This window comes from Merops nubicus, unplaced genomic scaffold, assembly GCF_000691845.1.
Source record: "Merops nubicus isolate BGI_N331 unplaced genomic scaffold, ASM69184v1 scaffold8506, whole genome shotgun sequence".
In the NCBI taxonomy this organism is placed as follows: Eukaryota; Metazoa; Chordata; class Aves; order Coraciiformes; family Meropidae; genus Merops; species Merops nubicus.
The window spans coordinates 14,890-41,719 of record NW_008612872.1 but is presented as its reverse complement, the minus strand read 5'-3'; the positions used below and the strand labels follow the sequence as shown (position 1 = coordinate 41,719).

At 39.1% G+C, this 26,830-nt stretch overlaps 1 protein-coding gene across 1 annotated transcript in view; it reads right to left on the bottom strand.

The window, feature by feature from the left end:
* EBF1 (early B-cell factor 1) overlaps positions 1-26,830 on the bottom strand; it is a gene marked incomplete at its 5' end in the record, with an annotated part of 72,272 nt that overhangs the window by 31,326 nt on the left and 14,116 nt on the right. The gene's annotated exons all lie outside the window — the stretch shown is intronic.

Genomic DNA, 26,830 nt, shown 5'->3' with positions numbered 1-26,830 from the left:
TTTTGGTTCAAATGCTATTTGAGGATGGTTCTAAGGCTTTGGTTCAAACAGCAACACAAAAATTCCCGCTTGAGTTCCTCAAACAAGGCTCTTGGAAAATTTGGAGATGTTGCATTCATCTTCAAAACAGGAAGCAATTATCTCTGAAAGCCATGATGAAATTAATTTGAAGAAATGCTTTGCACCCCATGCTTCGTGTTGTTTTTTTTACCCTGCTTTCATATTATAAGGAAAGTCCTTTGTGATTGGAAGACAAAACGAGTAACTATTAGAGAGTTGCTCTTGTTCCAGATTCTATTATACATTTAATATGCTCCATGTGCAATGGTCACATATAATTTTGTTGTGAGCTACAGGCATTTGTCTTGGCAGAGGCTGTATTTTGTGCTCATCAACACCGACTTCAGCAGCACAGCTCAGGCTCTGATCAGCACTAAACTGATCCAAGAAACTTAAAGAATTAAAAAAAAAAACCAAAACTGTCCATGTTTTTAGTTCATCTCTCCCCAGTCCTTGTTCAATAAAATGGAGGAGAGAAATGGTGGAATTCTTTAGTCTTAATGAAAGTGCTGGTGTGCCTGCATTAATCGAAGCTCTGATTGTGCCAAGCCTTTAAGCACATGCTTATCTGTAAGCACATACTTAAACCCATTTGCTTTCAGCAAAGCAAATTTGAGCATATTATGTTTTTTATATGATTGCCTATAATTACAGGGGACTGCACTGAATGACCTTCTAGCTATATTTCCAGTCATATGATCACTTTAAAACTCAGATGTGAGTGAGACTTCAACATGTGCTTAAAATTTCCTAAGTGCTTTGCTCAACTGGAACAACAGTCAAGCATTCTTGAGCATCTCTAAACAACAGCACATCTTGACTCTCCCATGCCAACAGAGATGATGAAATTTTCCAGAGCAATTTGTTTGCAATTTTTTGAGTTAAAAAAAAAAAAAAAGAGAGAGAGAAAAGAAAATATCCTTTTCCAATGTGGATTTTTATATTTTCAGTCTCTTTTTTTTTTTTTTTTTTTGAGGGAAGGAAGGTGTGTTTTGCTTGGTTGGGTTTTGTTCTTTCTTTTTTTGGTCACTTTAAAGTTGTTCTTATTTTGTCCTAGCTTATTAATAGCAAAAAAAAAAAAAAAAAAAAAAAAAAAAAAAAAAAAAATATTTCTTGCACAAGATCTGCCTACTAAATTATTAATATATCTTGCACTTTGATGATAGTTTTATTTTAACTTTATTATGTGGCTAGAATTATGCCTTCCGACTCTTGCAAAGAGATTTAGCATCAAACTGTATCTCCTGGTATCACTTGTGTAAGTACTTCCATGTGGCTCGATGCTTATCCCACAGCAAGTTACACATCTCCATCAGTCTGATCAACATGGTACAATTTGTCTCTTCTACTTAAGTGAAGAGACTATTTTTTCACACTCCTAACATTAAATATCTTTAGCCAGACCACACTGTTATCTTGAAAGTAATATCTAGTCCCTGGCTTAATTTAATTAATTGGTGTTCCATAACACTCCCACAAAAAAAAAAAATGTTCAGTTTTTAAAGAAAATGTTCCATTTATACTACTCATTTCAAACCACATTTCTACAGCAGATGGTCCAACTGGCAACAGAAAGGTCAGATTTTTATAACCTCCTGGACCATCAGTATGACCTAACCTCTTAAGCAGGCCCAGTGATGCTACTGCAAATTGAAGCAGAAGGAAGGTGGTGTGGGGGACTCCAGATCTATCCAAAAGCAGTAAAACAGAAGTGTGTGGCTGATGGGTGCAGGCTGGAGAGGCACATAGTACAGCACTCTCAACACTTCCTTAATATCAGAAAGGAGTCTTCTGAGCATATCCTGGAGTTACTGCTACAGTATTATGGTAACACCAGACTAGAAATCTTTCAGGATTTTACTTTTTGGGCTTTTCAAAGGTTTTTTTTGTTATTGCCCCAGAGATCATGACAGCCCTCTAGTCTCATGTTTTTATTTTTCCTGCATTTCCCTTTATCAAGAGTATCTCAATCAGATATTTCATTTACATTCAGGTCATTGAACAGAAAGAATGAGAATGGGTCTTTTCCCCTGCTCTTTTTGAGTTTTGGATGGTTGGGTCTTTTTTCCACTTTTTCTTTACCCTGGACACATGCTGCCCACTCTGTTGTGTAGTGTTGCAAAAATATCACAGTACCTGGGTTGTAGACCCCAGACTTCATTACTTCTGTGTTTCCTTACATGGCTTCTTATTCATAGAATCACAGAATGCTTTAGGTTGGAAGGGACCTCTAAAAGTCATCTAGTCCAAGCCCTTAGCAGTAAGCAGAGACTTTCTTCAAATGTTACAATAAATTAATTTCCTGCTATTTATATTTATTATCAAAAATAGCTGTTCTCAGAGAAAATTTTAAAAAGCCTGCAGTTCTAATTTACATTTCTTTTGCAAATATGTTAGAAGATTTTAGTGTGGTTCTGCCAAATGTGTTTCTTCTCTAATTCAGTCTAGTTTATGGCCATTTTCCCTTTACATCCTTTGGGAAAGTAGTTACTAAATTCTGCAATATTATAAATGGAGGCCAGTTCTGAAATCCCCCAAGAGATAGCAGTCATTTTCTCATATCTTCCCACACATTCAACACATTTGAAATCCACAGAGTATTTCTTGTGAGTATTTTCTGAACTAAATGACCAAAAAAAATGTTAATTTTATGGTCCAATCTCACAAGGCATCAAGCATCCTCTGAGAGATACTGAAAACTTTCTGCTTCAAATAGCTTCAGCTTTACTTTAGTGGTGGGGAAAGGCTGCACGCGGCAATTTGCAGGATTGGGTCCTAAACCGCAAATATCACTCATTAGTCTACAACCATTCAACCCTTTCAATCTCAGATAAAATGAAAAGAAACCTTTAGTTGCCTGCACATCTAACCACTGATTGGGCGATATCAGCCCTCCATTCCTCAGCTCATTTATAATCCAAGTTAGATGTAATTAGTCATATCTCAAAGCAAGAGCCCTGTTTAAATATTTAACCCCATCTTTAGGACACACAGGTTCCTGTGTCAGTGACTGGCAAGACTCCACAGAAAAGGTGATATTCTGATGTCCAAGCATTGCACTCTCTCCTCAGCCAGTGCTCAGGCCACCATTCGTAGCAGCTAACGTACAAGATCAGACCTCAGCTTCATGCAAGGCTTTGCCTCTGTCCCCAGCACGTGTGAGCCTGCTCTCTGCCTTTGAAGTCCATTCACAATCACGCATTTCCCAGTGCTCTAATTCAAAGAACGTGTTGGGTTTTTTTTTCCCATGATTGGAAAAAAAAAAAAAGAATCAATAAGAAATATAGACTCTGTATTTGTGCTCTTGACATCCATACATTAAAAACAAGTTAACACATACTGTACTTAAAATGTATTCCCATTACCCTAAATTTTAAAAGTACTATCAAAAGTACTACTAACTTTAAAAAACTGTGCTAAATTCAAATAGGTCCCAAGGCTAATGGAAGCAATTTGTATACCAACCCAAACTGACTGGCCCACTTTTCAAAATACAGGTATGATAATCTTGTGGTTTTAAAAGGACATTTAAATTGAAAGACTGTGAATTTAGTACATAATTATGCCAATAGAACCCTTTAACTTGTCAACTTGTAAATCTAAAAGGCTATCAATCATTTCTAAAGAGGAAATAAACCTTAAAATTCTTTGATTGACAGTGCTTACTTTTTACGTGGAAAAAAAAAAGGAGTAAAGTGGCCAGAAATCCATTTACAAAAGTACATTGTTTTACATAGGTGAGTAAAAAGCCAATAATTACACCTCCAAAAGACATATAAATCAGAGTAAGTACTTTTCCCTCACTTACATATTTTAAGTTGCAGTAAACTTCAGGTAACTTTTTATTAAAATACTCTTCCAAATGCAAGGCTTATTGAAGCCATTAATAGAGTAGCATTTTCATTTAAGCTAATATAATCATTTTTGCAAATACAAGATTTAAGCCATTTTTCTCCTTCCAAACAATAAACTTTCAGCCTGTCTCTTGTGTGAATTAACTAAAATTACACCCAGGTGTACAAAATCTATCCTAGTGTATGAGTTAAGGCACAATATTTATTATTCTTACCATTTTATGAATTACTTCTTAAACCCTTGAGGAAGAACTTTCTTTCAAATTAGACTCTAACAGAATAAGCCATGAAGCTCTTTATGCAGCAAGTCTAAAGCCGTAACTCATAAAATCTAAGGCTTTTAATCAAGAAAATGCACAATGTCTATGGAAATAAGGATGCGTATATTATATTCATCTTTTCAAAGTCCAACTTATTTTTCAACAGAAATGCTGCTTATGCCTCTGAGAAAAATGTTTCCACCATAACTATAATTTCAAATTCTGCAAGAATAATTTTAATAACTACATGTAGATAATCCACCATCTTTAAAAGTCTCTTTCTGTTTTTTTTTTTAACTAGTCAGTGGAGGGCTCTTTTTAATATTTCACATAATGAATTCCTACTGTGTCAATAAAGCTTTGGTCTTTGAATGACTGTCTGATGTATCTGAGGGAGGAATTTGTTTCTCTGGCCATGCTGCCAACTTACAACAGAATGATCGACACTTAATATCAGCAATTAAAAGGACCTGTTCAAATATCACATGGAATTTGTAGCTTGGGGTAGTGTAGGAGAACTCTTCACCAAGTACAACTCATTCAGTGAATGCAGACAGTAATTGAATTAGACACATTTTAACATTATTATTCAAAGAAAAATAAACACACACTACATAGAAGCATTATGGAAATATTTCAGAATGTAAAACATATCCAGTTAATTTGTTTCCCATGCATTCATGGTTTCATTTATTCCTTTTATTTTTCAGCCCTTATTTCTTTTTCATTCTGTTTGACCCAAAACCAATGAGAAAGCAGAACTTCGACCTATGAGCTTCCCATGTGTTTTTCCAGTGGAAAAGGCTGCAAGTAGAGGGAAGGGACTCTCAGAGCTCAAAAAACCAAAACCATATAAAGGCTGAAAGCTACAAACAAATTTGCCTCAAGTCCAGAGATCTGACTGTCCCCACCCCGGATGAGAAAATCGGTCTTGATTTTTTTTTTAAGTGAAACATCCAGGAAAAGGCTGCACATGGGAATTAGATGTCCCACAATGCTTGTTCCTGTGGTGCACCAGAGAGCTGCTGGTTTTCTTGGAAGTCAGAGGCATTGTGGGGGAGAGTTTGAAGAAGGTAAGAATGCCCTGCAGAAGGACAGAGCTATAAAGGCTTCAGAGTACGTTCAGGAGTTTGTGGCTACAACAGTCCAATGGAATAAGACTCTTTAGACTTCAACTTTGCTTCTTCACAAACACATTTTATTTTAGTTTGGTTCTAAAACAAAATTAATCACCTATTGACTAGTCCTGAACTGTAATGTCAAAGAGATCAGGCTTTGGAGTCTACAAAGCAGTTTTGATTTTTTTGCTGTCTGGTGAGAGAAACTTCATCAAAACATAAATAGAAATTGACTCTGTGGCCAAGACACACAGAGTTATCTATCCAACACCAACAAGTATGAAGAAATCCATGCAAAAATGCTGTAGAACCATCACAGCAATGAAGGCCAGGCACACATTTCACATATCTCTCTGTGCCCAGACTAAATCAGGTCATAGTATTTGAAGGCAAAGAGAATGAATATTTTAAATAAATTAAGGGCATCTAAGAAGGCAGACTCATCAGTAGGAGTCTTGCAATCTTAGCATCTTCAGAGGCATTTTATAGCTAAGGACCTCTTTCTTCTTGGACATTTGGCATCTTCTTCCATCAATTTAGATGTCCATGTCTATATTCCTATCTCTTTCTGTACTTCTGCTGTTTTTCCACACTACTGAGAAATAGCAGTATGGAGTGTAAGGTACAACAACTGAAAGGAGTCATGCAAAAGGCTGCGGCTTCCAGCTCCCTACTCCAACCAAGCACGGACTCTCCACGAGGAGACAGAAAGAGGAGCTCCTGCCTCTCACAGAGGCAAGTTGCTGCCATGGAGCTGATCCAGGGTATTTGCCTTTGCTAACAGCCTGTTGCTCCAGTCTCCAAGCTCTGGGTGATTTCAACGAGAACCCCCTGACTCTAACAAAACAAAATCTTGACTCTGGGAGACAGGGATAAGACAGGACAGACCTTATTACTATTAAACTCCAGGTACCAAAATGCCTTGCTAAGGCCCTGTAGTACAGCAGTACCAATAATGGATGGTGTTATAAAGCCACATCTTGACATAGCATGCTGTAAGCAAACCCTACCAAACAACTCCTATGTATAGTTGCCTCTTTATGCCTGCTCTACAAGACAGAAAAAAAAAAAACACTTCAAAACCCCATCGTCAAATGAAAAAAGGTCTGGTTTGCAAATCTCCCTGCAAAGACTATTCCTTTGCTAATTAAAGATGGTTAAGTGAAAACATGCAAGTATTTGAGCTATTTGTTGTTGATGTTGTTATTGTGAATTTGGCTTGCTTTTTATAAAGTTTCCCTTCCACTGACTTTCCCTGGAGTGTTTATTCCCACAAGCAATGGAAAACGGAAGCGGGTGGGACAGTGAGAGCCTGCACAGAAAGGTTTGAACTAGAAAGGCTCTTCCAGTGCTAACTCTGAATTTCCTTGCTTTTCTGGTCTCAGTACTCCCTCACTTAAACATACTCTTGTGCATTGAATATCCCTTTTTAAAATCAAGATGTGACATGATGTCATTTTTTTAAAATTAGAAGTAGAAAGAGATAGAGATATCTGAAATGTAATTCTTATATTTTATTGCCATGTAATGCCCAGACACCACGTGCATGTGCCAAGCAGTAAGAAAAATGCAGAGCTGAGTCAAATGATAAATCAAACACCTAGTTCTCTTGAGTTTCCCTAGTGACTGCTCTTTACTAAAGATGCAATAGGCCAGGGTTTGAGGCAGCTCCACTGTATTCATCAGTGTGATTACAAAAATGATAGACAGCATGATATTTTCTTCCTGATAACAATTTTTCTCCAGCAACTAAGAACCAAAGGAGTCATTCTCTTCCCATCTAGCCCAGTCTCTCCCAGCCTGTGGGGGTGCTGAAGATTCAAGGAATGCCTGTCTTGAACGCATGCTTTTTAATGAAATTAAGGAATTAAATTACTAGATCCGTCTAGCAAGAATCATGTGTTGGCTTCTCAAAAAACATCAACTCTGGATGCTCACTCCTGGCAAGCAGCAACCCAACTTGGAAAAAAAAAAAAAGTCAAACAATTTGTGAGCTTCATGGTTTCTTCTTCCTCTGACTGTGCTGACTTCTTGTCTAATGGGGAAGATTTGGCCATAAGGGAATCTGAAACAGAGTCCAGTTTCAGGCACTGGAATTTAAACATACCAACTTTGGATTGGTATTGGTAGAATCCACTGGGGGTATGTATACAGAGGGCCAGGAGGAAATTAATGCATGTTGGTTACTTAGTCTAGTCATCTAGGTTAATTGATGCATCTTTGGCAGTCATTATAAAAAGGGAAAGAACAGCATTTACATGTGAATATTTTCCTGTTTGTCACATACATTCTGGTAATGCACACGAGCATGCAGCAAAAAACTTAGGGAAAATGGCCAGCTCTCAATGGATTACCTCTTCATTTAGATAAATAAATACATGTGTGTGAATACACACAGGCAGAAAAATGCATACAAGCCAAGATTTAAAATACTGGTTGCCTAAGGTTAGTTCTAAGATCTATATTTGGGTCTACTTAAAAACATTTAAAAAATAAAGACACTGCATTTATTTTTAAAATGTTGGCTCAGAAACTGATGTGGAGATGTATCATAGAGAGGGTAGGAAATGTTAAAATGTCACCTTATGTAAACTCTTCTTTCATTTTTTACTATGTATGTTTTCAACATTTTTCCTCTGCGCAGACTCTTCAAATTCTACAATGTAGAAGAATCCCCACAGGAAGCTGGGGCTTCTTTGGTCACCCTTCACAAACCCCTTTGGGGTAGACAGGATTGAAAACCATTGCTGTAATATGTGGGTATGCAGAAATATTTTCTTTTTAACAATCCTTCTCTCTTTCTCTCTTTTAACTCTGCTATTTCTCAAATTTTTTCATCTTGTTTAAAAAAAAAAAAATTACCACCAAGGGATACAAAAATGAAAAATTCAGTGTCCTGCCTGCATGCCAAAGCCATTCATGTGGGGAAGCACCTTGGCCTAAATTTGGCTGTTTCTCAAAACTGTAGACATTGGATGTTACAAGCTGGAGCACAGGAATTTCCACCTCAATGTAAGGATGAGCTTCTTTAAGGGTTGCAGAGCACTGGAACAGGCTCCCCAGGGAGGTTGTGGAGTCTCCTTCCTTGGAGACTTTTAAGACCCATCTAGATGTATTCCTGTGTGATCTGCCCTAGACTGGATGGCCCTGCTCTGGCAGAGGGGTTGGACTTGATCTCCAGAGGTCTATTCCAACCCCTAACACTCTGTGATTCTGCAAAGTGCACTATGGTCAGAGCAAAGGAATCTTCAAGAGAGAAAATTGGAAAAACACCAGCTAGCACTTTCAAAATCTCTGCAAATCAGATTCACAGGGAAATACAAGTACAGCTGAATCACAAAAATTAGATGAATTGTACCTAGCTGTAAATGAACATTATAGGTGTGATGCTCTTGGAAGAGACTGACCTCCTGTGAGGTTTAATTTAGATCTTTAATCCCTCTCCATAACTAAGCTTAAATCCCTTGAGAAAACAACAGTTTCCAAACATCTTTATTTCTAAACATTAGCTTTGATTTGTTTACATGAAATTGTGATATAAGGTTACTCATTCAAAAGAAAAAGGACCACTTTGGCTATATCCTCAATGATGCAGCAGATTGTTTAAAATTAAAATAGTTGAGTTTGTTGTTTGCTAGTTGGTAACACTGAAACAGAAATGTATATATAATGTTTGCATACATTATGTATACATATATATGTGTATATATATAATAATGTATACATAATTTGAGAGCTTTCAGTAGTCTCTGATTTTAGCAGCAGTTATATCACCTGCTTCTATAACTGTTCAGGGTTTTTTTTTGCAAAAATTTTGACAATAACTGTTATCAAGGGTAAAAGAAAATAATCATACCAGCCTGTCTGATAAACATGTTTCCCTGCCCTCACACCCCAGTGAGCACTGTGACACTATACTTTTATCATCTAGTGTGTGCTCAGAATGAGCTTAGAACAGCAATTGCCAGGAATAGGCAGGCGATAAACTGCATTGATTTAACACATCTTGTTTTCAATCATGCTCGGATTTTCTGAGCACGCATTTTTCCTGTACTCCAGCTTGTAGCTTTTATCTGACGAGCTGATCCCTTTTCACTGGAAAATGAAAAGGTCGCACAATAAGACACGGTTTACTGGAACTTGAGCACGCACCAGGGAAAGTATTTTAGATAAATACTGTCAGACATAGTGGAGCTGAATTTCAACAACACAATTGCTAAACAACAATACTTATTACTCTCTAGAACAAGCCTACAAGCATCTTATGGCTCACAGCAGGGGAGATCTCAGAGTTGGGCTCAACAGTTAAAGAAACCTTATTCAAGCCTGTTTAAAGATGCAGTATTGCTTTTGCCTCATATGCACGGACTAGCCATACCTCAGGACCAAACTAAATGCCTCCTCAGTTGCTCTCCTAGGTAATTTATAAATGACAGGAAAGCACATCAATGACTTTTTCTTTTTTTTTGACAGGAAGGTGATTGACTACGTGCTTGATTCAATTTAATCAAGCGGGGTACTGGGTGGTGGTAAAAAGAAAATTATCCATATGTGAACATAATTTAACTGAAACTAATTAATTAACCAAGGTGAGTTGCTGAGGAGGTCAGTAAACAAGTAAGAAGTAATATGGCATGACCCATCTAACAGCAGCCAAGGTACAGTAGGCTCATAACAATAATTCTAATTTATTTTTGCCCTCCCTCTGAAGTGACTGCAACAGTCCTGACCAATACAGTACTGGAAGCCAAATATCTTTACTTATTGCTACCAGAAGAGGAAAAGAAAATGTCCAAGTTATTCTTTACTGCACTAATTATAGCCAAGAAAAGACCTCACCAAGTAAAGAGGGACCTGACCTAATTCTCCTTCTCAGCCTAAGCAGACTGCTGTCCCTTTCCCTGCAAAGGCTCAGCTGCTGACCTGCAGCCAAGGGGGGTGACTGGTCCACTCCAGCTGCAGCCCCCGGTTTCTTTGCACTTCCTTCCCACGCTTCACGTGGACGCGTGCACACAGACTGAGTGTGCAGGAGGTACTCACCCGCTTCACACCCTGTGCTCAGTGCAGCACCTAAACACACAAAATCCACCTTGGCTGTTCGCCTGGCAGCAGTCTTGTGAAACCAAACTCAAAGAAACGGGCTTCCCATTCACATCACCCCTTCGGACTTTCGAAGAGACTCATCTTTGTCAGTGCTTCCCCATCTGCTCTGCTCTTCAGCAGCCTTTCCCAGGAGAGGGCTCATGTTTTTCACAGACCCCAAACAGCTCCCAGGCCTCCCCTCTCATTTACAGGTATTTCTGCACCACTGCTGAAAAGCCAGCCCAATCCTGTCATTAATAACTTGGACTGGAAGTGAGAACAGCATGTTTAGGAGAGGGATTCCTCCACACAGGCTATTTGCTCTGGCAGCCGCGGGTTCATCCCCACAGCGTTATTCAGAACGTGTCAAGTGCTAGCTCACTTGAGTGGCAAAAATACTGTAACTGGGCAATGTCTGCAGCTGAAAGCAGTCCCTCCTGTCTTTACTCCCTGATATATTAACATTCATTATTTTTGCTTACAATTATACATAGTCTCTCAATCTCTGCAAACATAAGACAAGGTAAGAAAATCCAGCCCCTGATCCAATCCACACATGGGGAAAGTGGCCATGCTTCTCTAGGCAGCTGGTCACTAAGACACAGCTGCTGGCTCAGCTTAGCAATAACAGTTAATGAGACACAGCAATACCACCTACTCCTTATGGAAGTTCTAATACAAAGGGAAGCCCCAAAACCAAAGTAGCAGCCCCACAAACATCCCATTTGTCAGCAATGTCAGTGCAAAACTGGTGTGAAATATTTATGCTTTCCTTGTTTCTCCTGAATGTGCTTATTAGTCATTTAGGCCCAGCATAAACTCATCTTAAATTCACTTTGTCCAAGATCCTTAACCAGTACAAAGCAGAACCGTTCTGTCAGTTTTTCTGTAACTCTACTGATACTGGCTAAAAACTTTACTGGCTAGAGCTTAGTTTGTATTTTGCATATATACATCAGAGAGCCAAGCCTCCACATCTAGTCAGGCACATCCATTTTTCTTGGGTGTTCTGCTCACACTCTAACTCTTACTAAAAGAATATGGTAAATATTATTTAAATTACATTTTAAATTATAATTTTAAATAGGCAAGTCACAAACCAAATGGTAGGCCTCAAGAAAAGTAGAAAGTAAAATCCAGCTTTGCATTCAGTACCACTTTACATTCAGCCCCGTGAGCCTGTCTGCACAGGAACTCATATAAGCATTGATTTCTCCCTCTCACCTGGCAAGTTTTTTTGCTAGATGAGTAAGTTGAAAATCCGTGCTGTATTTTAGGGTTATCTCATGCAACACAGGCAGAATTCTGATATGTCTTCTTCATTAAGCACTCATAGTCCCAGAAATGAAAGTAACTCATTTCTTCCCAGGGTGCCTGTTAACTGAGAAACTCATCTTAATTGAATGCACAGATCAGTTAACCATCTTCAGATTCGCAACCATTAGTGCCCCATTTGCACAGCAGCTCTGCTGGCAGGTCTCCTCCCACCACCGCTCAGGGGGGATCTGAGGTTCAGCAAAGGAGGGGAGGTGCTGGAGGCAATGAGCAACTACCGCCAAGGGCTTGTGCTCATGACAAAATTAGTGCTCTGGGGCTGAACAGGCCTTTGCTAAATTGTCAGTGCTAGATCACCTTGCAAGTCAGTTACAGAGAAATCCACAAATACTGCAGCTCTGCCTCCAAATACGAGTTAAGTAGCCTCCAAATTTAACTACAGAGATCACTAATCTAGAATTCGGAGCCTCACAGGCATAAGAGGAGAGGAAGTAAAAATAATTGCCTGTTTCGCTCCCTCCGCATCTTGCCTCTCTCAAACCATCACCATTTACTGTCTAGAACATACCTGGTAGAGCAAAGGAGACGAGTATGGAAGTTAAAATATCCCAGGTGCAACCGATTGCCTATAAAGCTGATGCTTCAAAAAGAAACGGTAAAAGGCAAGGAAGTGTGGAACCAGACTGAAACTCACTTCTTACTGTCCAGAAGGAGTAAACCAAACTTTGGTTCTTCAAGGGTCACTGCTGAGTTTGGGATATGTAGCAAAACATCTCTGCTGGTCGGTGGCACACTGAGGCAGTAACCACATCCCTGCACTCATCTACACTCATCCTCTGACTAATGCTGTTCTGAGGTAGCTGAAATTTTTCTGCACTCAAATAGGGCTCAGCAAAATTAGCCATTTTCCTTGTAATAGGATTTTAAAGAATATTTTAAGTATCATTTGAGTATTTTTTCCTAAACTAGAAATATTATCATTTCCCTAATTCAAGGCAGAGGTACAATACACAGATTAAAGTTTGCAAGAGGTTCAGAAAATAGAGTAGAAGATATAAAGTTACCATGCATAAACAGAAATATCACATAAATTTATAATCATGCACTCGTGCCTGTTTATTTCCTAATTTTCACGGTGCCATTGGCAGCCTACAGGAAAATTCAGATCCCAGCTCTGAAGTTACCAATAAAATACCTTCAGTGTAGCATGGTACTGCCCATTTTCTCTTGTCTAAAACAAATACTTTGCTTCCCCCTGATTCAAAAGAAAACCCAGACTCTATGGTAATGGATTACATTATTCTATACAAGTTTGTTTCTAGCAGATTTTCATGAGAACTGTTGTCGTTATAAAAAATTGCCATCGCAATACATGTGTATCATATTAATATGCCTCCAAGTTCAACACTAACACAAACAGCATCATCAGGTGATAAAACAAAGATGCTGCAAGTGTGACATGAAAAAAAAAATAGATTCCAATGTTAAAATCTAATTTAGCAATTTGCAAATTGCTGGTCTAAAAGGAGAAATTTAACATTAATCTTGCTGGAAGTGGCATATTTATCAGCAACTGATTTGTAGCTTTCCAGGCAGTAAGCAATATATATAAATATACTTCTGGGTCCATCAGCAGTATGCAAGAATGCGCTTAAACAGACAAACTCACTAAGGCCCTGAGTGCACAGAGTATTAAGCTCCTGGCTGCCAGAGTTAATTAGTCTGCACAGAGCAATGCACTGCTGCTGCTGCTGCTCCTGCTCCAAACCAGCTCCATCACAAGTGGCCTGGGGCATCTCTGCTTTCTGCTCTCCTGTGCTGCGTATATGCAACTCAAGAGTGCAGCTGTTTTTCCTGCCCCATGATCCCTGTGGATGCCAAGCCCATCACCTTGGTAGCTGACCACTTGCTGCTGACCAAGGAGCCACAGGGGCAGAGACAGGACAGAGCAGCCTCCTGCACCAGCTCTCAGCAGTGCACACTCACAAGAGGAGCTTCAGCCCCGAATGCATTTAGCTGCCATGCAAAGAGGACACAAAGGCTATCAGGAACCGGCTCCTCACAGGGGAGAATATGCAAAAATGTCCAGTGGCTTGGCCCTCAGTGAAAAACCTTTTGGTTTCCAACTGAAAAGACCATGATGAGGCCTGGCAACCCTTGTGTATCACTGGGCTGGCAGTGCCCACACCTGCAGAGTGTGGGGCCAGCCAGGGGGGTACAGACCACACTTCAGATGTCTCTCAAGAAAGGAGATTCCCAGCAGTGGAGTTTATACACTTTGCTGGCATTGGTTTTTACACCGTGTGGTCTCTTTCCTAACTGAGAGGAAGATACACGTCCAGGCGTAAAGGTAATTTGATTAAATTATTCAAAATAAATCTGAGTTGTAGCTGATTGAGTTAAAAACGGACAGTGACAAGGCACTGTGTCACACTAAACATCAATGTGCTTGCATAATTGATTGTCTCAAAAAAATGTGCTATGTCTTTACCTAACAAAGACTTAACAATCTCTTCTTACATGAAGCCATACAAAAACGGTGGTGGGGGGATGTGTGTGTATAAGTCATTGTGTGACTAAAAATGCATTAGCTCCTAGCAGGTAATTTTGCATATGCTGTATATCCATGCATACAGAAGCTCAGAAAGGGAACAATCCTTTCTCCAGCCTCTAGCAAATGGTTAGATTACTCCTGGAGCAAATGCATCCCAGGTCATCACAGCCAAAGCTGGGAAAAAAAACAGGATTTGCAAATTGATAGACACTTTCTCCAAATAGCAAAGGGATACACGTCACCTTCTTCTTCCAAATTTTGCTTGTTGCACAAAACAAAAGCAAATTATCAAAAGGAGACAAAATATTCCCACAGGATTCTCCTGCTCTACTCAAGGCAACCCAGACCTGTCATTTCCCTCTTTCACTTTCCTTCTGCAATTTGCCCACACCAGCAGTATGAGAGACAGAGCTCAGTTCAAAAACTACTATTTCAGTAGTTTATCACAAGTATAAAATAAAACATGTACGAAAACACTCAAAAAAGGAAACTAAATACATCATCTCCTGTGCATGTCAACAAAATTTTTTTTCAACATTCAAAGATTCAGAAATTAAAAGATTGGAAAGGGAGAGATGGGACTAATACAACTCTTTTTTAAAGCTTGTTATACTGGGAAATACCATATCAAACTACAGGCAGCATTCACCTTACTTCAGCTAATCGTGTGTGATGGACACTGACCCACCAAAGTTTGGTGTAGGTATCAAATGACAGAATTCAGTTTCAAGTACTCTTGAAAAAGTACTCAGGGTTGATTTTTATTACATTTAACTGCTAAGCATGCAAATCATAATTATTGGTCAGGCTCTTCAATCCCACTGGATTACAGAACACATTACATGATTTGGTCAGAATTTTTTTTAAGCATTAAAAGCTCTGTATTTCAATCAGATTATGGCTGTGGGACCATTACATTTCAGGGTATTTCCCCAGCAATGAACATGTATTTCCAATAGCAAGAATGAAGTAACCCTCTTTGTCAGATACCTACATAGTTGGGCTTTTTTTGCCTTAGTATAAGACCTCTGTCCATGTTATTTGCCATCGCATATTCCCTGTAATTTATAGTAGTCCTGCATTATATTTCCATTTGAGAGCCAGCCAACAAATAGACACAAAGCTAGAAAATTTAGGTACCTGAGCCTATTTAAAAATCCCAGCAGGCACCTAAATGAACTTTTAGGTCTCTAAATATAATTAGGATTCTGACTGTAAGCAACAAACTCAAAATCAACAGGAAGTCTGAGACTTAAAAATAAGATTTTCTGTAACTGGACAACTACTTTTCATCAGTACTGTGGATTTTCAGTTTGCAGTGTCTGGTCACAGTATGATCAAGGCAATACTAAGATCCTGCTATCATTCAAGTTATGTCAACTATTGACATAATGAATCAAAATTCATTACTCCACATTGTGATAGGCCTTTGTAAAAGAATTGCCTGTTGGGCACAATTTTTCAGTAGTAAACTGCATAGTAAAAGAGCTGTGAGTCAAAGATTACCTCCCATTCCAAAGCTAATAAAGTTTTCTAACATCCTTAAGGTGTTAATGGGTAAAAATAGGTATCTGCCCAACACTGAACTATTGCCTTCAAGTAGAATTTAGAAGGTTTTTTTTTAATGTATGTGCACTCTTAATTTATTTCCAGACATTATGAAATCTTTTGAAGACATGTAACAGCCCAGAAAAAAACAAAATATATTTAATGACTGTCACTAATTTCCTATTAAAATAACACGATCTACAAAGGAAAGACCACTATTTTTCAACTTGTTGTGTACAAATTTCCAGGACCCCAAAAGTCCTGCAGACTGTTCTTGGTGGTCCATGAAAGGGAAGCAAGAGAGATGCAGCCGTCTTAAAGTCACTGCACATTTCATTGTTCATGGGTCTGCATTTGAACTGGAAATTATTTAGGTGTCCCCAGCTCTGAAAACTGTTGAAAAGACACTGCAATAGATGGTTTGTTGGCACAAGCTCTCCTCCCGCTGGAAGATTTGCTACATACATTGAGGCACCAGCTTGGAAGACTGGGTATTTTCAGCTGAATGGGGCCCTTGGAGAGGAAATATTTGATTTACTGCAGAGTTCTCATTTCCCTGAATTGCAAATAAAGTGTAATTTGATTAAATGTAAATGAATCCTACAATACTTTTGGTGGCTTGTCTGAAACAATTGATTGTAATGGGCATCCATCATTTGGCTTGATTTTAATTCAGAGACAAAAAAGGCAAAATGAGAAAACTAAAGCAAGGGCCACTAACATTCCAGAGCTGGAGCAGTTGTGATTTCTGGTGCTGGACTGTCATTTCCATTGTTTTCAGAGCAAGCAATGCAGTAGAGGGGAAACAACAGCCAAAGAAAAAGAATAATATGAAACAAATACCTAGAAATACATACATAGAAATAGATATAGAGGAAAACTAGTATTTTTTCCATGAATTCTGTTAAACCAGTTTAAAGAGTACAATTCATTAAATTTATTTTAACACTGATATTCTAAAATGAATAAGGAAGATAAATATTGTTCTGTGTTTTCTTCTGGTTAGAAGAAAAGCTTTGTTTTTATAGATCACCCAATTCCTTTTTTACCAAGATAATCTGCAGGCGCATAATACTGGCTTCAGCAGTTCTTGTGGTCTGAACTAATAAAAGAGAAGTGAAATTTTTGATAGCGACACAAGCTTGATAAACTTTTGGTGTCACTTTCTTTAAATGTGGAACTACTCCAACCGCAGAGATAATTATAGATGACCAGATTGTAACTGCTTTATTGCTTCTTTTTCCTCATAAATTTTAATTTTGGAAAGTTAAGTGAAAAATGTGGTTTCAATTTCCTACAAATTGCACACAATTTGGTTTTAACAAGAAAATAGAAAGAGATGGTACGCTCTTTGGAGTGAGTTATGGAAAGGAGTTTGTTTCTTTGTCTTTCAGCATCATCAGAATAACAAAACACAAAATGCAAAAAAGATGACTGTGGAAAAAAAAAGCGACTGTAGAATGTACTAAGAAAAGCACCAAGTAATCCTTCATCTAAATAAGCTCTGAGTAATTTAACAAGGTAATACAATTGCTCTAGTTTTTCCCCCGTTTTACCAGACTAGAGCTTAAAAGAAATAAAGCTGCATACACGTGCTACAGGAAATCTTCTAATAAGAAAATGCTGTCTACATAGCCATCTCGCTCTTTCAGAAGATACCAGCAATTGTCAAAGTGCAGTGCAAAGCAGCCCCATTCAGACCATATTAAAAAGGCCTGGATAAACACTTACGTGGAACTAGCAAAACAAGAGCAGAAATGAAAGCCAACTGAAGACAGAGATAATATTTATTTTGCCCAAGAGGTATGTGGGACTCAAATCAGTGTGTGGCTTTACCTACTGTATCCATACCTACAATTACAATACACATATTAGGTTCTTAAATTATATTAAAGGCTCCCCAACTTTCCTTCATCAACAACAGTCCAACAGAGGTTTTAGAGAAGATGGAAGATGCCCTGGAGTCGGTAAGAGCACCGTAAAGCAAACATTAAGAGGGAATCTCTGCTGGCAGAGAAGTGAGTGGGCTTACAATGTACAGGGAGATGACCCATGTCCAACCAAGCCTATCAGTCAGCACAGCTATGAAATGGGACAGGGAAGATCAAAATGCCAGATGGAAAGTCCACTAAACACTTGCACTCAGGCAGCCCTTACCATAAGGGCTGTAGGTATCATAATTCTTAGAGCAATACCATGAAACTTTGCAAATGTTGACAATTAGATTCCTAATTTAGTAGAGAACTTAAGTAACACAAAGAGTTGCCTTGACTTTCACCACACTGTTTAGCTGCTTCTAAGAGAAGATGTTCTTGAAATCTAAAGGATACCAGCTGATTTACACTGTTTTTAATGAAAATAATAGTGAAAATTAACTGCTCATATATGTAAATATGAAGCCTTTATCAATTTTCTTTAAAATGTTCAAAAGTGTGCAAAGTTTCTTGAAAGAAGTAGTAAATAAACAACAGAGACACATTTGAAATTCATTTTAGTGAAAAAGAAATTTTCATTATGAGACCATTTGCAAAAAAAATCAATTTCCCTGAAAACATTCTGGCACTATAAGTAGTACTTCAGAAAAAAAAAGAAAGCTCCTATAAAAATTCAAATTACCAAATTTGTGAAATCTAGAGGGATAGACGTTATTAGGGAATTACTGCAGAAATTCGAGAAAATATGTGATGAATTTCATGCAGCTTTAAACTTGTTACACAAATCCCTGGGAAATTTTTTTTGTAAGAAAACTTTCATCAGCCTATAACAATGTAAGTTCCACATTGTTTTTTGAAAAACCAGGTGTGTGAACTGATGGAACTGCTTTAACTGCTCTGTTGACACCCTGTGCCTCAGTAATTTCCTGTGTTAGCCGTAATACACATTGTTTGTCTGCTCTAGGACTATGATCACCAAAGGCAGAGAAAAACCACAAGCCCTGCCAGTGCCTTAAAAAGCTGCTACACCACAAGCACCCTGACCCACAAGAAAACAATTCCTTCAGCGAATAGAAAGGCACGGTCCTACCTCTTTCCAGAGGCAAAAGTATGTCTTCAGATTGTAATTGTCCCTTCCTGACTGTAGATGCAAAGAGTGCAAGAGAAGGGGGTTTTCTTCACCCCACGTGTCCCCGCAGAGTCAGAACACACACCTCAGTCATTTATCATCATGCCATCTCAACCTGCCAGCTTGACAATGATTTTTCCCCCAGGGTTTCTAAACTAGAAATGTTATTTAGGTTACAAAAACAATTGCACGTTTTCTGCTTCCTGAGCCAGTGTAGACCTGCCAGCATGCAAATGAAAGGAACCTTAACCCTGCCAGGGCTGCAGCCACAGCACACTCCCGAGCCCCCCCCGCCCAAGGGAAACACACACCGAGGGAGGGAGGGAGAACTTGTGCCTGGGACAGCAGCGCCCGGGAGATGCTGCGACCACTGCAACCTGTGCTCCCGCTGCTATCGACATTCCAGAGTCTGACTGCAGGGCCTTGCAGTTTACAGAAAGCAATTTTCTTTGGCCTCTGCATCGGCCATAGATTATTTTCCTCTTTTCATTTTTCCTCCCTTCCCCCCATTCCTCGATCAGAAGCGTCTGTTTCACTCTCCCCCCTCACTGTATGGATTGAAGGGGAAAAAAGGACAAACCTTGGAAGCCCAACAATGCTGAGAGGATCCAGTGCAAATCCTGCAGATCAATGTTAGCTGAAATTTGCAGGAGGTCTGATCTGTTCAGAACTTGCTCATCTGGTCTGGCTCATATTTCTAGATAATGATCATGGGGGATGCAGTAAGTTTGCAGGCACGTATAAAGCAGCTTCCTCACAGAGCAGGATGCAGGTTTGTCTTTACAAGTGCTAAAACATTGCCCTCTTACAGAAGTTCACTCTTTTTCACCTCACACAATTTCTTCCTTTTTTTTTTTTTACATAAGTAAATCTTATCTGTGCTTATTATAAAATTCTTCCTGCTAAATTATTTATGTCAAACAATCAAGTGCGATACCTTTGCAGATGTCAGCAGATCAACAGAAATGCAATGTTGCATGATGGAGTTTAATGCTGTGGAAATGTCGGGGCGCCTATTTTAAAATTCCACTGACCTTTGCTGTCCTTTTTTTCAATGTTTGCTTATTAAGGAAACACTGCAATAAGATTAGGATTTTTTATATGTGGATCCTGAAAGTCAATATTTAAGGGAAGAATGTTTCCTCAATTATAGCATTTCCGATTACCTGCTATCAAAAGAGACAGCACAGAGGTTCCATTTATAGAGAACACAGGCAATACCTGTGATATAGCAAAGACAGCAAGAGCAGAAAAACTCAAGCGAAGCCAAACTATAACATTGTCAGAAGAGGAGCACAATGTCTGCACACTCTTACAGCAGGATACTGTAACAGTACGATAGTACAGGTTTGTGGTTATTTCGGGGGTTCCTCTCTTTCCCTGCCATCAGTCCAGGCTCTGTGGGACCTGTGTAACAAGGCAATAGTGTCTGTGAAATAACGAGCAGGGGAATACAGTGCTGGTCTTCCACTGCAATGTTAGGTGCGATGTTGCACACTAAAGCACCAGATCGATACTTCCAGCAGCAAGCCGTTCAATACACCTGAATTATTGCTTCATTTTTCTTCTTATTATAGATGAGTTGTGTTATTATTTTCCCCAAATCGATATTTTACAACCTTTTTTATCCGTTTCTCCATAAATTTTGTGATTACTTTAAACTGGGAATTCCGGTACACTAAATAAGATGCAGTATCTGAGAGGGAGTGAATGTACCAACACGATTTTTTACTCGAGACACTGCTTAAAGGCAGATCCTAATCAATAGCTAAGTAGGAAAATTTTTACGTAAGGAAGTTGGAAGCAGCGCCACTTTTACCAAATCAAAATGCACATTCCTAGAAAATACTAGCTACAAAGGAAGACTATTTTAGACGCGTGGGGAAAGAGAGGTCTGATGGGCACTTTGCGTGGGAAATTTAATTCCAAACAAATATGCTTTTTACTTCCCCTCAGCTAAAGGGCGACCATAATTCACTGAAATTGTTTCTTACGAAGCAGATAATCCTGTGCACCTTAGAGTGATTTAATTAGCTTCCGTAGCTGTCTCCTGCTAAGTGTTTAAAGCATCTGCAAATCAAATCATGTTAACTCATCTGCTGCACCACTTTCTTTGTTCTATGCATAGGACCTTCCTAATAGCATTAATAGAAGCATGAGTTTCCCTGGAGAGGGGAGTAGCAAAGTGAGTTAATTACACAGTTATTGTAAAATTGTGTACATTATCCCACTGAATACACTGGGTAGGTATTAAGGTGCTACACAGAAAATTACAATTTTGGGTGATCCCAAGGACCGCAATGTTGGATGTTGAAAGGACAGTGCATATTCCCACTGAAGTCAGAGGAATTGTGCTGAATTCCTGCGTGCAGTCTGCCTGGCCTGGCTGCTCATGGACTGCAGAGCAGGGTCCTGCCTATTCCCTGCGTCTCAGCTACAATTGCTATCCTCACATTTACTGCAGGATTACAAGATTGAACAGTAGGAGGTACAGTAATTTCCACTCAATGCTTTATAACACTTTCAAATTTTGAAAAGGGGGAAAAAAAAAGAAAAAAAATGGAATTTCTGCTATAAATTGTATAGATTTTTGCTCATGTCCATTTGGTCTAATTAGGCACAGCACTAAAGACCCCTTAAAGCACAAGTTCGGCAGCTTCTTCAGATCTGGGTATCGGTACTACGGTGGGGCAAATAATTCATAACAAACAATTCCCTCTCAGTAACTGTCCAAAGAGATATTTTTTCTTAACAATTAACTTGTTAGTAGAAATTATTTGTCAAGTAGGTTTTCTGATTAACCTTATCCTTATAGATAGGTCATTAGAGAGTGGATTGTTACAAATTTTTGGTTTAAATTGTCCATTTATAGCATATGTTCAGAGAGGGCATCACCTCACACGTGTTTGCTGGTTTTGAGACATGTTTCTTAACAAGCAACAGTAAATTTTACATTCTTTTGTTCAGGCAAAGACATACACACTATGGAATGTGAATTTTCATAGTGAAGTCTGAGTTTTGCTTAAAACAGACTGTCTCAGCTAGCTCACTTGTTCAAACATTCACAGGGAGCAAAACACTACAGGGAAACTGAAGGAAATTCACTGCCAAAAAACAAATGAATATTCATGGTCCACAGAAATACCCTTATTTCCCACCTCTAATCAGCATGAACATCTGTGAAAAAAAGTCTAATGGGGGAAATTGGAGAGGGGAGGGGTCATTTCCATCCTTTCCCTTAGGCCCCAATTTAAAGAAGGTTCATTTGTCTTTTTAACAGAACTTGCAAGCGGTGCAAGGATGAGCAGTTTTGGTGAAGAAACGGTGTGCAAACTGGCCTTGTCTTTGGGAAAGCTGAACTAAATTCTTCATTACAGAACAAAAGATACTTTACGCAGATTATCGCTCCTGTCCCTGACCTGCCAGACACATGCACTGCCCTGAGAGCTCCTCTACCACTAACAGAGCCTGAGCTGACAAAACTATCTGAGGGAACACACAACCTAAGGCAAGCAGGCGAGGCGTGCTTCACTCTCTTCCTTTTAAATAAGTGACATGCACGTGTCAATGCAGGAGTTAAGGGAACCAAAAGTACTTCAAAATTAAAAACCGGTAGAGAAAATATTGTTGTTTTTCAGCATGATGGGCAGGTGGAGAACTGTTTTCAGAAACAATGTAACTACTGTTTCTAGTAGCTGTGCATAACATGCATGTGAACTTCGGGGAGAATTCTTTTCAAAGGGGTGAAACTAGTCAGAGACATACATTTGGAAAAAATATTTCCCTTGCAGAAGCAAACCTTCAACATGAATTCATGGTTACTTCTGGCAGTAAAATCTTGCCTTTCATTTTTACAAATGCAAGCTTGCTGCTAGAACTGCCTGAGCATACAAACTATGTATTTTTATTTGATGAGTTGTAGTCTTCTAAGGAAATTACCCCACCCAAAGCTAGGAAAAGTACATAAGTTAGAAGAAATAAACAACCAACCAACCAACAAACAACCAGCCAAACAAAAAAAGAGGACAATAAGCACAAGTATTTCAGAAACTGTCACGAAATTGTAATACTTGGAGCAATAGTTACTTTCGTACATAGCACCTAGCACATGGTGTCACTGAAGGTGTAAAGCTTCACACCCAGCTTCAGCCATCCAAGTGCATATTTGAGCACTTGTTTAGAGCCCATCTGCAGGCAGAGGAAAGAGAGATGAGCTTCTTGAGAGATTCACCTACTTCCAAGATGACATCTGAGACAGTCAGGGGGACAATCAAGTATCATGCCACAGAGCTCCAAAGAGAGGTTTACTAGGGCTCACTAGATTTCTATCCTTTATGCAGAGAAGGTAAAAGAGAACCTCATTATACAGAAAAGCTGATGAAGCTGACCCTGGAAGATGCTGCAGTACTAAAAAATTACAGCAAGTTTCACAATTATTTGTAGATATCAAAGGTTTTGCTCTGTAATATCCCCAGATTTAAAACAGAGAGTGTGGTGCCACTTTCTGTTTTAACAAACATATTTTTGCTAGATGACTGTAACATCTTAATTTCCATGTGCATTTTCTGTCCCATAGGGACTTAAAAAAAATACCATTTGTCGTTGAAAGTGTGGGTTTTCACTGGTTTCTAGGTGTTTGGTTTTTTGTTTGGTTTGGGGTTTGGTTGTTTTTATCTTTTTTTTTTTTTTTCTTTTTAAATTAACCCTGTGTCTGCTGGGAGTGGGGTTTCCTCTTGTTAACCACCAATGCTGACATCTGGTGCTATGCAAGAGCAGTTCAAGTGCACAACTCTTCATTCAAAGAGGTTAACCACAATTTATGCCAACAGGAAAAAGATGAAAACCAAAACAAAACACATTCAGGAGGGAAAGGAGAGGAGGGAAATTAAAGATGACACTGAAAGATGAAGTAACAGTGGGTATGGCTATGCAAATACTTTAAGGCAAACTGTGCAAGACCAGGTCTTCAAGAGTAACTGTCCAAATCCAGACTGTCCATTGTGTAAACCATCCATTCAGTGTCACATCACCCCAAGGTGTAACCTGCCATGAACTATCTGGTACTTGGCAATCTAAGTTTGGTGGGGGTATGAAAGAACTCCATGCAGACTAGCTGACCTGATGCAAAACAACACTCTAATTTACATCCTGCTAACATGTTTGTATATTCATATGTTTAACAACTTTGTGCCCTACCTTATAGAATAAAAGATCTCCATGCAGTTGGCTTGGCAGAATTAAGTAATGATGGTTTTATACTTCTGTAATTAGCTCACAACATACCAATGGCAAGATCCAATAGCAAAACACCTTTGGGGAACGTTACAGAGTTATAAACAGACCTCAAAGAATTGTGCTTGAGATTTATTTAATTTTTCTTTTTTTTTTTTTTATGGCAGGAAGTTGGATAAGTTAATTTAAAAATGCAGTAGTACCAATGCCACAACCTTCTTCCCTAGCAACATGAGCAAGTGGGTGATATACGGATCTGCCAGAAGGTCCTAGGGAATTTTGTTGACATGATGAAACTTTTGTGCAGAATGAATCCTCAAGGAAATTCTACTTTCTCTTACACATTAGTCAGCCATTATCATGAAATAAAGGTGGACTATTACCAAATGTCTCAGATCATTTAAACCACCATGGATGCAATTCCCTTCCTTTCTGAGTTGCTTGTCTTCCCTCTGTTAGCTCCCATGGTGCCAGCGAGACAGTGACTTTCCAGCCTACAAAGGCACGTCTGTGCTGCAGACTGCAATACATAACATACAGAAATACTCAAACCAGCTTTAAATAAAGCAACTATGGACACTGCAACCTGCACCAGGAGGCATCTCTTCAGTGCTCTAGGAAAGCCTGAGAAGCTGCCAGGATTGAGCCTAATCGTACTGGGACTAAAATGTTTCCAGCATCTCTATCCAGACACTGCAGCAGACCACATCACTTACGCACTTGATAACTTCATAACCAAGCAGAAGAGCCTGTGTGAGTTCTTGCAAGACAGCAGAAAAGTACAAAGAACTTCATACTCCACGCAATAAATTTCTCTTGCATCCACTGAGATGAAAGGCTGCAAGTACAAGATTTTCCTTTTATCTATATATTAAGAAAAAAGCTTGAATCTGTAGACATGGGCTATGTTGGGGCACATCTGCTCTGTAGTCGTTGCTGTCAGCGAGCTTTAACCAGACTAGATAAGCACTGCTGGCTGCAGAGGGATGCTTGTACAAGCACAAAGCAAACGAGGCTGCCCAAGTCCTGCCTCCGGGGAAGGATGGCTGCACACCACAGTGCCAGGCTGAGCCAGCCATACGGTATTCACTTGTGTAACAAAATGCCTGAGCAAAATGCACCCTCACTAACAAGCACCTTCAAGGATTAAGCACATCTGAAGGAGGCTATTTTGCAGGTAGTTCTGTGCTAGAGCGTGCCTCAGGCAGCCAGGCACTAAGCTCGTGTTGTGATGTCCTCGGCAGGGCCAGCGTGCTGCTGCACGAGCACCCTGACAGCCTAGCCCACAGCCTGGCCGTGTCTCAGCAACCCACAGTAAATCCTGCACGTGATTCTAAGCAGAAACCAAAACCTGTTGCACCCCATGAGAAGCACAAGGATGAGTTAGATACATATATACCTATAAGGCAACCAGAATTCCAAGCTAACCATCTATGAATATTTCAGTGGAAACAAGAAGGTGAGGAGTCTGCTTTCTGAACCAGCAAAAAGATAGTGCTTCGTCCCTGTTCTCAGGGTACAGGATCAAAATGCATTGAGGTAAACAGTACAGCCACTGTTGCTACCATAAACTTCCCACTTCTGTGCCATTTGTCTAATCTGGATACCCATACATTAAGAAACAAGACAGTGAAGCCCCCTGTAGAAACAGAGAGCAATTCAGGCTTTTTAGAAATTCATCTCAGCTCTCTGTTTTATTGGCCATTTTTTTAAAAGAGAGAATAATTTCTTATCAACTGACATGAGCTAAAAGGAGAATAAAAAAAGATTAACAATTTCAGTCTGGAATAAGAGAGTTTTGAAGAAAAGACATGAAAATTTAAAGGTTTTGGGGTGGGGATAAAGAAAAGAATTTACAAGGCTTATTCTGTGAACCCAGAGGGTTAATTTATCATGGAGTAGGTCTGGAACTTGAGAAGCAAAAAATGGTTTATTGGCTTTGAAAGTCAGATAACTATGTTATATCATATTCAATATGTTAAGGTTCCTAGGGTCTATATGGTTGCATGACAATTGCAAGAGTCCTTATAAAGTCTGGTTTATAACTTTATCACTAATAGCTTTCTAATCCTTTACCACAAATTTATAGTTTAGAAATGGCAACACATCTTAAAGATTAAAGGTATGTGACAAACAGTTCATGTCCTTTAATAATCAAATCACATAGCTTAGATTGGGGCTTATCAGGCTTTTTCCTACTCTATGGTTTCATAGGTAGAGAATACTTTATATCCCTATTACATGAATGATGAATGGGACCATTGGTTATGGGCTGTTATTTGCTTGGCTGTAGTCAATATGTTTTCTTTGGACAGGGACTTCAGTGATTTATTTCTCTTTCGGCCTTATCACTTATTAACTCAGGGCAGACAGAAACAGCCAAGGTTGTGAATAAGGACTAGTGCCCATTTAGACTCCTAATATCAGAGAAAATATTCTTTTTAATGATCCAGCTACCCTTTGCTGCGTAGATTCTGATTGCACTTCCCTCTAACTAGAAAATAAAGGTCATATTTCTTGGAAAGTGTATACATAAAATATGCAAAATAATATGTTTCCTTCACAGCCAGCTTTATTCTGACGGTTGCTGTAATTGCTTTCATTTTGCAGCTGTCCTACAGGTACACTGCACACTTTTAGGGATTGTTTTTCGCAGTGTCTTATGGTGCTGCCAGTGTTCAAGAAATATCAAAGATATAAGGGCTCTGTGCTCCTATTAGCACACAAAAGGGTTTTTCCAGTCTACCTCCATTGCCTCCTCACTGTCTGGAAATCCTTCCAACT